General features: G+C 45.0%; 1 pseudogene; it reads left to right on the top strand.

Annotated features, from left to right (window-relative positions):
* Window positions 1–5,458, top strand: part of LOC123594431 — a 60,344-nt pseudogene extending 54,886 nt beyond the window's left edge.
* Window positions 5,459–12,009: the final 6,551 nt, after the last annotated feature.

The following is a 12,009-nucleotide window of genomic DNA, read 5'->3' as shown; positions in this document are numbered from 1 at the left end:
TGAGACCCTGTAAATTAGTCAAGCTTGATGGACCCAAACCGTGGCTCCAAAGGAGTGTACGATCTCCGGCACCTGTTTGTTATACTTAGAAACCTTGCTCTCTGACCATCTCTGATCTCTGCACATCGAACTTCTGACTCTTATCTGGCTATTATTATGGAACTTAGCATTAATCAGCCCTTTATTCTATGTTCTGATTTGGGCTCCTCCCGGCTTCATGGGTCTATCTCCGTAATTTCACTCCTGGATTCAAATTCTTGACTTTGTAGTTATACCTCATCTCCTCTCCTATTTCCACTTCAGCATGGACACTACCTGACAACACTGGGCTCCTCAAGTTCAAGCTCAGTGGTACTTCACCCTGGCTGCATGTTAGAATCCCACAGAAAGACTTAAATACTATCACTGCCTGGGCCCCATCCCCAGTATTCTGATTTAAGGTCGGAGATGAGACCAGGGATTGAGAGCTGTGAAAGTCCTCCATGCGATTCTAATCTAATCGGTAGCCAGGTTAGAAAATTACCATGCTGGCTTCCTTTTCTGTTAAGAGTAACTATGGACTCTACTTAGGGCGCCACTCAATTACCCTTTCCTGGCACCAGACCACACTGCCTTCACTGGTCCCGTGGAGCTCAGCAAACACAGGTGCCAGCAACAATCCGTTAGATCTAAGGTAGTAATCCATTTATTCAAAAAACACTGGACAAGCGCGTCCAGTGAAAACTAGAATGCAGTCCCTTTCCTCCAGACCCGTACATGCTAGTGGGGGAGGCAGCAAGGAGACCCACGATTATAGCAATATGATAAGTGGTATGGATAAAATGCTATGGGAATACACAAGAGGAGGCAACTACCTCTCTGTAATAGTCTTGGAAGTCTTCCGGAAGCACATTTGAGTCTCAAGGAGTAAACGGAAGTTTGCTGGGAAGGCGAGAGAAGATTGGGATTCCAAGCAGAAGGGACAGTCTAAGCAAAAACACAAAAGAGAGTCTGCATACATATACATGCATAGTTTAAATTTTTCATTGAAGAAGAGCATGAATTCTAAGACAATCCTAAGTCGTTGGGAGTATTTCATATGCTTTTTTATTTTTCTAATAGATTTTTTAAGTGTATTTATTTATTTTGGGAGAGAGAGAGAGCGCACACAGCAGAGACAGGAAGAGAGGGGGGAGAGACAGAATCCCAAGCAGGCTCCGTGCTGTCAGCCCAGAGCCCGATGTGGGGCTGGAGCTCACAAACCTTGAGATCGTGACCTGAGTCGAAGTCAGACGCTTGACAGACCGAGCCACCCGGGTGCCCCTGAACAATATCCATTGACTGCAAAGTGCTATATTATCCTTGTGAGCAAGACTAAATCACCTTGATGGCCCTCCAAAAGGCAAGGACTGATAAAGCTATGACAGGAAAAATAAGGATTACCCCATGATATTTATTTTTAATATCATTTCAGCTTGTTTGCAAATTCCGACTTTGGGGCAATGCACACGATTACCACACCCTTTAAGTTGGTTCGTCTTTCTGTATGACTAGTTGGCAACCAAATCGATGCAATTCTTCTTGGTTCTTCCCTCTCAACTCTGAAGTATTTGTCCTTGGGATTAACTGACTCCAGCCCTCATCTAAAGACACAATCTCCTATCCTTAAGGTACACAGCTTCAGGACTTTCCTATCGCCGCATATGCAAAACGCTTGCGCGGTAACAGACTGGTTAAACGTTTGTGTAACGGACAGGTCAGTTTGGCGACAGAAACGTGTCCCTAGCAGTTATGTTGCCTCGTTACTTGGTCTTCATCCCTGAGAACCCCGGGCAACATATTCTTGCAAAAGGTCCCAGGGCCCACCCTTCAAAAGACATCTGAGACAGCAGTGAGGTTCATACCCTTATACACTTTTGCATTTCTTCGTCAAAATCAAAATCCTGCCAAACTGTCCCTGTTATTTATTGATTTATTCATTTAGTTAGCTACTTAGTTAGTTATTTCGAGAGAGAGAGAGCGTGCCCGTGAGAGGTGGAGGGGCAGAGAGACAGGGAGGGAGAGAATCCCAAGCAGGCTCCGTGCCGTCCGTGTAGAACCTGGTGTAGGGCTCGATCTCACGAACTGTGAGATCGTGACCTGAGCCGACACCAAGAGTCGGACATAACTGACTGAGCCACAGGATGCCCCTGTTCCTGGGTTTTGTTTTGTTTTTTATCTTCCTACTAGGCTTAGTGGTGTATTACATTCAAAACTTTCAAGTTAAAAATTGAAAAGAGAGGCTTTTATGACCCAGAAGTGTCTTCAACAGGCCGTTTGTGTTAGGTTAGTACAAGATGAGCTGGACTAGGGAAAGGAGGAACTTCTTCCTTGGACCCCAAGTCAGGGAGGGTATGCTTGACCAGTATCCAAACAGTTATTTTCCAGAAAGAAGCTTTAGTGGCACAAAGGGTTAATGACAAAAACTACCAGAAGGGAAAAGCCAACAAAGTATCACAGGAACGAGGAAGAAGGTGGGTGGCTAAAAGCAAGAGGGAGATTATGACAACCCAAGATTAATTAGAGCAGCTTTTAAAGATGTCCAATCATGGCCCAGCTTTCCAAGTTATTAGAGGGGCCAGTGAAACAGGCTACCTTCAGTCTCTTCTTCCCAAACGTCTACCTGAACTTCACCTCCCTTTTTTTTTTTTTTAATTTTTTTTTTCAACGTTTTTATTTATTTTTGGGACAGAGAGAGACAGAGCATGAACGGGGGAGGGGCAGAGAGAGAGGGAGACACAGAATCGGAAACAGGCTCCAGGCTCTGAGCCATCAGCCCAGAGCCCGACGCGGGGCTCGAACTCACGGACCGCGAGATCGTGACCTGGCTGAAGTCGGACGCTTAACTGACTGCGCCACCCAGGCGCCCCTACCTCCCTTTTATTATACATCAATTCCTCAGTAAATGTCAGTAGTTAACTGACACGGGACCTATTTAAACAGAATTATTAATAGTTGACTTCATTGCCGATATGCCATGTAATAAGGCGTGTCCAATCATTTTCCCCCAGGGGCAATAAAGTCTATGTTTCCTTTCCTACTTACAGTTATTGGGATGGTAAATAAAGATAGGTGATATCTCAAACATCACAATAAACTCTAAGCAGTCTCAAACAACCCCTATATAGAACTTCTAGTACTCTCAAACAACTCCTGTATAGAATTTCTAGTACAAAAGGGCAATATCCCATAATTCTTTTTATTTTATTTTATTTTTTATTTCTTAAAATTTACATCCAAGTTAGTTAGCATATAGTGAGGCAATGATTTCAGGAGTAGATTCCTTAGTGCCCCTCACCCATTTAGCCCATCCCCCCTCCCGCCACCCCTCCAGTAACCCTCAGTTTGTTCTCCATATTTATGAGTCTCTTCTGTTTTGTCCCCCTCCCTCTTTTTATATTATTTTTGTTTCCCTTCCCTTATGTTCATCTGTTTTGTCTCTTAAAGTACTCATACGAGTGAATATCCCATAATTCTTAATATATGCATTAGCCTGTTTTTTTTAATCTTCCCTACATGATTTAATAATGTGTTTCAAAAATAAAGGAGTTATGAAATTCCCACCTTCTCCAGCCCAGCTTTCATTACATTGGTTTATTTAGGCTACCAAAGATTTTTTTTTTTAAATTTTTTTTTCAACGTTTTTATTTATTTTTGGGACAGAGAGAGACAGAGCATGAATGGGGGAGGGTCAGAGAGAGAGGGAGACACAGAATCGGAAACAGGCTCCAGGCTCTGAGCCATCAGCCCAGAGCCTGACGCGGGGCTCGAACTCACGGACCGCGAGATCGTGACCTGGCTGAAGTCGGACGCTTAACCGACTGCGCCACCCAGGCGCCCCCCAAAGATTTTTTTTTTAAGTTTATTTATTTTTGAGAGAGAGCGAGCAGGGGAGAGGCAGAGAGACAGGGAGAGAGAGAATCCCAAGCAGGCTCTGCACTGTCAGCACCGAGCCCGATGTGGGGCTCGAACTCACAAACCGTGAGATCACGACCTGAGCTGGAACCAAGAGTTGGACACGTAACCAACTGAGCTACCCAAGTGCCTCTAGGCTACCCAAGTTTTCAACACTGCAGAAGGTGTAGGTAAGTATTTCTTACCAATAATTGCAATAAACCAATTTTAAAAATACTAAAAACTTGCTTTACCTGGAGTTGCATAACTTTTGTAAAGTTTTAGTAAAACTCTGATTTCCTTAAGACTATCCCTGTAAGTTGGGTAAGGCCAGTACTTTTGCCCCATTTATAGAGGTAACTAAGCCCAGAGACATTAAAGACTTACTCGTTCTGAGATTCTATTATTTGTACTATAAATCCAAGCACGTGTGATGGTCATGAAATCTTGAAAAACATTATTCACATAAGAATTTTAGCACAACACTTGATCCATAGTATGTACTCAATAAAACCTGCTATCAATTACATATACTACTAACACCCTTTATTACGAAATTAGTGATCTTGTCACTAAGATCCAAAAGCTGATGTTTCAGGACAAGTTTAAGAGAAATACAAAAGCTTACTAAGGATCCAACAGAGCGATGCCCAACATCTGGTCGGAGGCCAAATAATTTAATCAAGTGTGTTCAAACCCCTGTAAGAACAGAGTAAAACATCCATGCACCAGTCAGTCATGTCATGGGGTCAAAGTCTTTTCTCAATGGTGTTGTTCTGGAATCTATCCTAGGAGAAAAAATATCCAAAATACAGGAAAATTTTTATGCACAAGAATGCTCATGACCTGTTTTATAAAAGCAAAAGGTTGGGGAAAAGCTACATGTATGAGAGATGAGCCATTGTACATGCCCTAAGATATTATTAAAAGGAATATACAGGGGCTCCTGGGTGGCTCAGTCAATTAAGCGTCCGACTTCAGCTCAGGTCACGATCTCACCGTCCGTGTGTTCGAGCCCCGCGTCGGGCTCTGTGCTGACAGCTCGGAGCCTGGAGCCTGCTTTGGATTCTATGTCTCGCGCTCTCTCTCTGCCCCTCCCCTGCTTATGCTCTGTCTATCTCTCTCTCAAAAATAAATAAAACATTAAAAAGGTTTTTTTTAATAAAAAAAAAGGAATGTACAACATAGGGAAATTATTACCATGTTATAATTCTTAAAAAACCTCCCTATAAAAAGCTTAAAAAAGCTCCCTATAATCCCCCTTCCCGGCGGTGATGATCTCCCCATGAGAACATCCCCTCCCAAAGGACCTCCTCCACCCTCCCGGGGAAGAGGAGAAGAGGAAACACAGGAAGAAGCTTATGGTGCACAGCCCCAGCTCCTCCTTCATGGACGCGAGGTACCCAGGATGCTCCAAAACCACCACCATCTTAAGCCGTGCCCAAATGGTAGTTTTGTGTGTTGGCTTCTCCGCTGTCCCTGGCAACCTGCAGGAGAAAAAGCAAGGCTTGCAGAAGGATGCTCCTTCAGATGGAAGCAGCGCTAAAAGCACCCTGAATCAAGAGGAATGGGCGGGGCACCTGGGTGGCTCAGTCGCCAATAGGTTGGTTTCCACTCAGGTTATGATCTCACGGTTAGCGAGTTCAAGCCCCGCGCTGGGTTCTGTGCTGACAGCGTGCAACCTGCTTGGGATCCTGCCTTCCTCTCTTTCTGCCCCTCCCTTGCTTGCTCTCTCTCTCTCTCTCTCTCTCAAAGTAAACAAATAAATAAAAAAAAAAAAAAAGATGAGCGGGAAACTATCCCAATAAACACATTTTGGATTAAGTAAATAAATAAATAATAAATCTCCCAGTGTGATCTCATTTAGGTATCAGATCCACAGAAAAAGCAGGAAATCTGCCAAAATATTAAGTATGGTTATTTATTGAGTTTCAGACTATCACAGCTTTCAGTGTGTACGCTTTTTAAATCTCACGAATTTCCCCCAAAGCACAGTGGAAAATAAATGCCAGTTCTTAAACAAGTGAATAAGGCTGGTGGTCATCCCGTTTCCTGTTACCAAAATGACTTTGCGTGCCTCGTATCCGTGACACAAATATCTACATGAGCGATTCTCCCCGCTCTGGGACGTTTGCTATGCCTGCTGACCCCGGCCACCTCTTTGGGCTTTAGTGAGAAGCCACCAGGCTCAAAGTAAAATACCGTTCCGGTCTGAGTATTTCAAAGAGAGATGCATGGAATATCCAGAGACTTGGCTCACCTTTGTGACATTGGCTATGCAGCTATCTAGTGACGTTCAGATCTGCATCTACTGTCTGAATTTTCGGGCTGTTGTGCTATGCACACAGATGGTCTCTCAGTTGTCTGCCTCCTCGATTGCTCCCAATCAAGATCTGCTTCCACTAAAGCCAAAAGCAAAGCTGGTAAATGGCTGTTTACCCTATTGGGATAAGAAGGGAAGGAAGCTGTGATCCGTAAGTAAATTGCAATGGAGCCAGAGCCATGGAAGGGAATTGCTTCCAGCCGATATGTTATATTGCTTCAAGGTCTTTATTTTGCTTGTATTTTATATTGTCTTCGAGGTCTGTGAATAAGGTTAATTCAGATCTTAAGGCCAAGTTGAGAAGGGTGCCAGCTCATCAAAAAGTTCCCTGAGAAACCCGGCCAAACAACAACCAGCACAGTTCAAGCCGTATTACTAGCAAGCTGCACCCCACACCTCCTCAATGTTGGTTTCCTTAAAGCACGAAACAGAAACTCCTGGTCTGTGTCCTTGCTGCGTCTTCTGGAGAAAAAAAAAAAAAAAACATCGACCACTGAGGAATCCATTTGGGGAATGTGGTTGGATTTGTTCATGTGTAAAAACAGTGGAATTGGTACTTGCAATTGGGAAGGATGAGATGCTTTGATTTAGCTGGTGCAGCTCGACAAAGGTTGAAAAGAGATCATTGGAACCCAAGCGAAGGGAGGAGTGGACAATAAGAGAAATGGGGCCAAGAATGGGGCAAAAATAGCATATAGAGTAGCTTACCGGTCATTAGCAGGGCAGCTGGGAGAGTCCTATGAATCTGGAGAACATTGCCCCTCAGGGGCCTGAGGGTGTTCAGCCCCTCTAACGTACTCCGTCTAGTGGGACTCAAAGAGGACTAGAGTTCTGGTCCAAGTTGCAAATAAAGGGTAAATAAAAAGGCAGAACCAGGATGAGAAATGGAACTTCTCAGTCCGTGAAGCAGAGACGGAGCCTGGCTGCAAGCACATCGGGACTGGGTCACTCACATTCCCGGAAGTACTTTCCTTCAAGGAGGACCCAGGGTCGGTCACACACCCTAGTATATTTCGTCTGCCTTCATTTAGCTGAGACCTCAAAGGCCCTTACTTTACCTGTAGCCAAATAGCTTTCTTGTATTTGCTCCAACTGGCCAGCCTGTGGTGTGGCTCATGACTCAGTGCTACTGAGAGAAGTCAAAGCCTTGAAAGAATCTTCTAGTGGGAGCGCCCGGGTGGCTCGGTCGGTGGAGCCTCTGACTTCAGCTCAGGTCACGATCTCGCGGTTCGTGGGTTCGAGCCCCACATCGGGCTCGGTGCTGACAGCTGGGAGCCTGGAGCCTGCTTCGGATTCTGTGTCTCCCTCTCTCTCTAACCATCCCCTGCTGGCGCTCTGTCTTTGTCTCTCTCAAAAATAAATAAACACTTATTTTAAGTTAAAAAAAGAAAAGAATCTTCTGGTGGTGGCGGTGTGAGTGAACATGGCACGGGCTGGCAGCTGGGACACTTTGCAGATTAGCATGGATCGGAGGCTAGGAGGTGCGGAACCTTAGATCTCATTCTGTGCAAAATATTCATAGAGGGGCGCCTGGGTGGCGCAGTCGGTTAAGCGTCCGACTTCAGCCAGGTCACGATCTCGCGGTCCGTGAGTTCGAGCCCCGCGTCGGGCTCTGGGCTGATGGCTCAGAGCCTGGAGCTTGTTTCCGATTCTGTGTCTCCCTCTCTCTCTGCCCCTCCCCTGTTCATGCTCTGTCTCTCTCTGTCCCAAAAATAAATAAACGTTGGAAAAAAAAAATATTCATAGAAATTAACTATATTAAACCCAAACCTGAGATTTCTCCCTCTCCCAGAATTAGACTCCTCTATTTTGAGAAACAGCAGCATCCACTCTGCTTCTGATAGGGAGTGTGATTTGGGCATATCGCTTCATGTTTCGAGGTGTCAGTTTCCCCATCTGTAAAATTGAGGGGATATGAATACATGAGGGACGGTTTAGATGCATGAGTATATAGATGTGAAATGCAAAATGACATTCTGATTCTTCTCTTATGCAGATTGGTGACAAAACTAAATAAAACTTGGCAGCTTTCAGTCAGTGGCTCTTGATTTCGAGTACGTAACCTATGGAAGGACATCGTTATCCATGGTCGTCTGACCCTTGCCCCATCTCAAGTCACTTCCACACACGGACTCTATGCTCAGTCAGATAGATCCAATTGTAGGACACAGATAGAATGTACTCATGAGAGGGGCCTACCCTAACATTTATGACCTAGAGGGACAGAGAAAGATACGGGGTCCCTGTGGACAGGGTCACTCCCAAGGAAAGGAGGAAGAAAGGGTCTAGGCTACATATGTCCGATTTCTCCTGGATGGTTTGGCTGGAACGAAGGTGGCGTCAGTTAGGCGTCCTACCTTTGGATCCTCTTGACTGAAAATCAATAAATGTGAGCTTTCAGCAACATGACTTCTGTTTGCCCACTTATCTCAATTTTTTGGTTACTAAATGCCTCCTTCCGTGTCTGATTGCCCCTATATGTTAAAGCTATTAATCCCTGTGAGTAAAGGGAACTGTTTGCCAAGCCAGGACGTAGGAAGAGAGAAGGCCAGCATAAAAATCACAATGGCTTTTTGGTCCCAGGGCCTGAACCAAGTAGGGAGCATACATTCCATCAGTCTTGCCCAGGAGATGATTTGCATTAGCAACTGGGAGATGACAGAGGAAGATTTGTGGTCACAAAGAAGTTCATTTCTGAGTCAGCTTCCAGGCCAGGCTTTATACATTTTTCCTAGTGAGTCAAGTGACCGTTTCATCAGCACCCTACTGTTGGAGAACGCGTCTAGAACACTGCTGGCTTTGATTACGCTTAGTTCCCGAAGGGACTTTATAGATTGCCTCGTTTGACATTCTCGGTCGTCATAATTAGGCATCGACTTGTTAATCACTGTTTCTCTAGCAGCAAACGCAGTGCCTGGCACAGAGGAGGTGCTCAGTATTTGTTGCGTTTACAAGTGAGGGAACCGGCTTCCAGAACGATTAGGTACGAGACTAGCTAACAGAAGAACCGGGGCCAGAACCCAGGCCACTAGCCACACAAATCTTTCCGCATCTGCTTGCTAGTTAAGCAATTAAACTACAGGCAAGGAACCGTCCTTAGTTTCAAATAGACTGTCACAATTTCTTAATACCTTTTAAAAGTATTCACGGATTAAAAAAAAAAATCCTTGTAAGCATGGTGACTTGGAATGCAAGCCATAGTTTGGATATGGGCAGATAGCCAATGATAATGCATGTTACTCCTGCCTAATAGTTAGGAGTACAGTTCTCAAGGCAGGCTGCCTAGTGCAAATCTGGGTTGAGCCACTGAACCAGTCCTGTGACCTTGTGCCAATTACTTAACCACTCTGACTAAAGTTCTTCACCTATAAATGGCAGAATAGCACCTACCTCATAGGGCTGATGCAAGAAGCAGAATAATGAACACACGTAAAGTGCCCAGAACCATGCATGGCATGTAACCGATGTAAGCTCTTGGGATTGTTCTGGCTATTATAGTCGATAATTCAACCTATAGGACTGTGGCAACTTCACATTTATTTTCCTGGTCTATTTGAAGTTTGAGGGGTACAGTGATACAAGTGAGCCTCCTCATACTCCTTTCCGACCAGAAGGTTGGGGATGATACTTCAGTACTGAGGTTACAGGATTTCATACGCTGGCCAAGGCCTATCAAACCATCTCTCTCGTTCGCCTACGTGTAGGACTGTGGTCTTGGGACGCGAGACGTGGTAGGTTGAGTTTGTCTGGTTGATAAAAATCCCCATTCTTCAGTCTTCTCAACTGCTGGCCCAGGAAACTCTAAGGGGGAAGGAGATTCCCAGCTTCTTGGGGCTGGACGTTTGAGGCAAGGGATGTGTCTGGATGTCCACCTTGCGACAGTCAACCACACCCAAAAGTGAGAAAGCGTGGAAGTAATTTTGGCCAGTTCCCAATGTGGAACCCAGGTAGATGAAAATCTAACTTCCCTTGGTCTGACTGGTAGATAGGAAAAACAGATCCTAGGGAGATGGAGAGATTACAGCAGGGTTTTGGAAACAAGCTTAGAAAACAATGGGAAATCGCTAAAATTAGAACCAAGAGGGGCCATGATGTATTGGCTTGCCGGGCTCTGCTATCTGAATGGCTGAAGACTAAGCGAAAGAAATCCCCAGTGAAGTCAGCCTCCTCTTTCTTACGACAGATGCAAAGATTACTTTGATGCGGGACGCCTGGGTGGCTCAGATGGTTGAGCATCCAGCCGACTCTTGGCTTCAGCTCAGGTCACGATCTCATCCGAGATCGGGAGTTCAAGCCCCGCGTCAGGCTCTGCGCTGACGGAGAAGAGCCTGTTTGAGATTCTCTCTCTCTCTCTCTCTCTCTCTCCTTCTCTCTCTGCCCCTCCCCCGCCTGCACTCTCTCTCAAAATAAATAAATACACTTCAATGAAAACAAAAAAGAAAGAATACCAGATGTGGTATCATAACCGAAATGTAGGAAACAGGGTGGCTTCGGTCCACTTAAAAAATCCCTTGAGTCCATGTAAATTTCAATGCCTGGTCCCACTGCTACATCGCCACTGTGTTGAGAAGTAATTACTTCCTGGGAAGATGTATGGCTCACGTCTCATATCCCTGTAGCTATGACCCTGTTTCCTGCTTAGGCCCAGCTCTCCTTCTCTGAAATAAAAACAGAAACTTCTCAGTGGACGATCACACAAAGGGACAAGGACACTTTCCTGATATCATCATTGCCTCTTCAAAGACATGAAACAATGACTGGGAAATGCTGTGCCTTTTCTTAGGCAACTGTTCAAAACTCCATTCTCTGAGACCTTTCTCCAAGCAGCCATACAGGCTCCCGAGTCTGGTGCTAAGAACATCAGACAGAGAGGAACTTGGTTCAAGTCTTTCGTTCTTCAGTTTACTAAGCAGATGACCTTAAGCAGATAATTTGCTTTATTTTCTGCCTCGATTTCCTTGAGTTGTTCTGGATCGTTGCTGAGGTCCCTTCTAGTGTTAAAAAATGGCCCATTGCTATTTGATCATTGTAACTACACTTACGGGTAGCTAAAGTCTTTTTTTTTTTTTAATTTTTTCTTCAACGTTTATTTATTTTGGGGACAGAGAGAAACAGAGCATGAACGGGGGAGGGGCAGAGAGAGAGGGAGACACAGAATCGGAAACAGGCTCCAGGCTCTGAGCCGTCAGCCCAGAGCCCGACGCGGGGCTCGAACTCCCGGACCTCGAGATCGTGACCTGGCTGAAGTCGGACGCTTAACCGACTGCGCCACCCAGGCGCCCCAGGTGGCTAAAGTCTTTAAAAGGACATTGAGGTAGTGAAGCCTTCAGGTCTCTGTGCTCGACTGTGAGGGAAAAGATTTGGTTACAATGGTACCTCTTCAGCACGTATCAAATCGCTACTTTCTACAGAAAGTAGAGGCAACACAGTATAATGGAAAGCATACGGGATTTAGAGTTAAAGAGCTTGGATTTGGATCTTGGCTCATGCATTGAGCATCTCCTAATTTCTTCAAATGCATCAACAACAATAATAGTTAACACTTGGAAATCAAATTTTGCTAAAGCATAAGAAAGCAGGGGAGAGGTCTGTTTCTGTTTATATAGAATAACTAGTACCAAACGTGCCCTCCTGCTATTTAAAAAAAAAAAAGCAACACACAATATGGGGCACCTGAGTGGCTCAGTCGCTTGAGCCCCTGAAATGTGGCTGAACTCCACCTATCATCTGACTTTGGTCAGCTCATGATCTCAGGTTTGTGAGTTTGAGCCTGG

The sequence above is a fragment of the Leopardus geoffroyi genome, chromosome X, assembly GCF_018350155.1.
Source record: "Leopardus geoffroyi isolate Oge1 chromosome X, O.geoffroyi_Oge1_pat1.0, whole genome shotgun sequence".
In the NCBI taxonomy this organism is placed as follows: domain Eukaryota; kingdom Metazoa; phylum Chordata; class Mammalia; order Carnivora; family Felidae; genus Leopardus; species Leopardus geoffroyi.
Note: the sequence above shows the minus strand (reverse complement) of the source record. Positions and strands in the feature narration are given on the sequence as shown.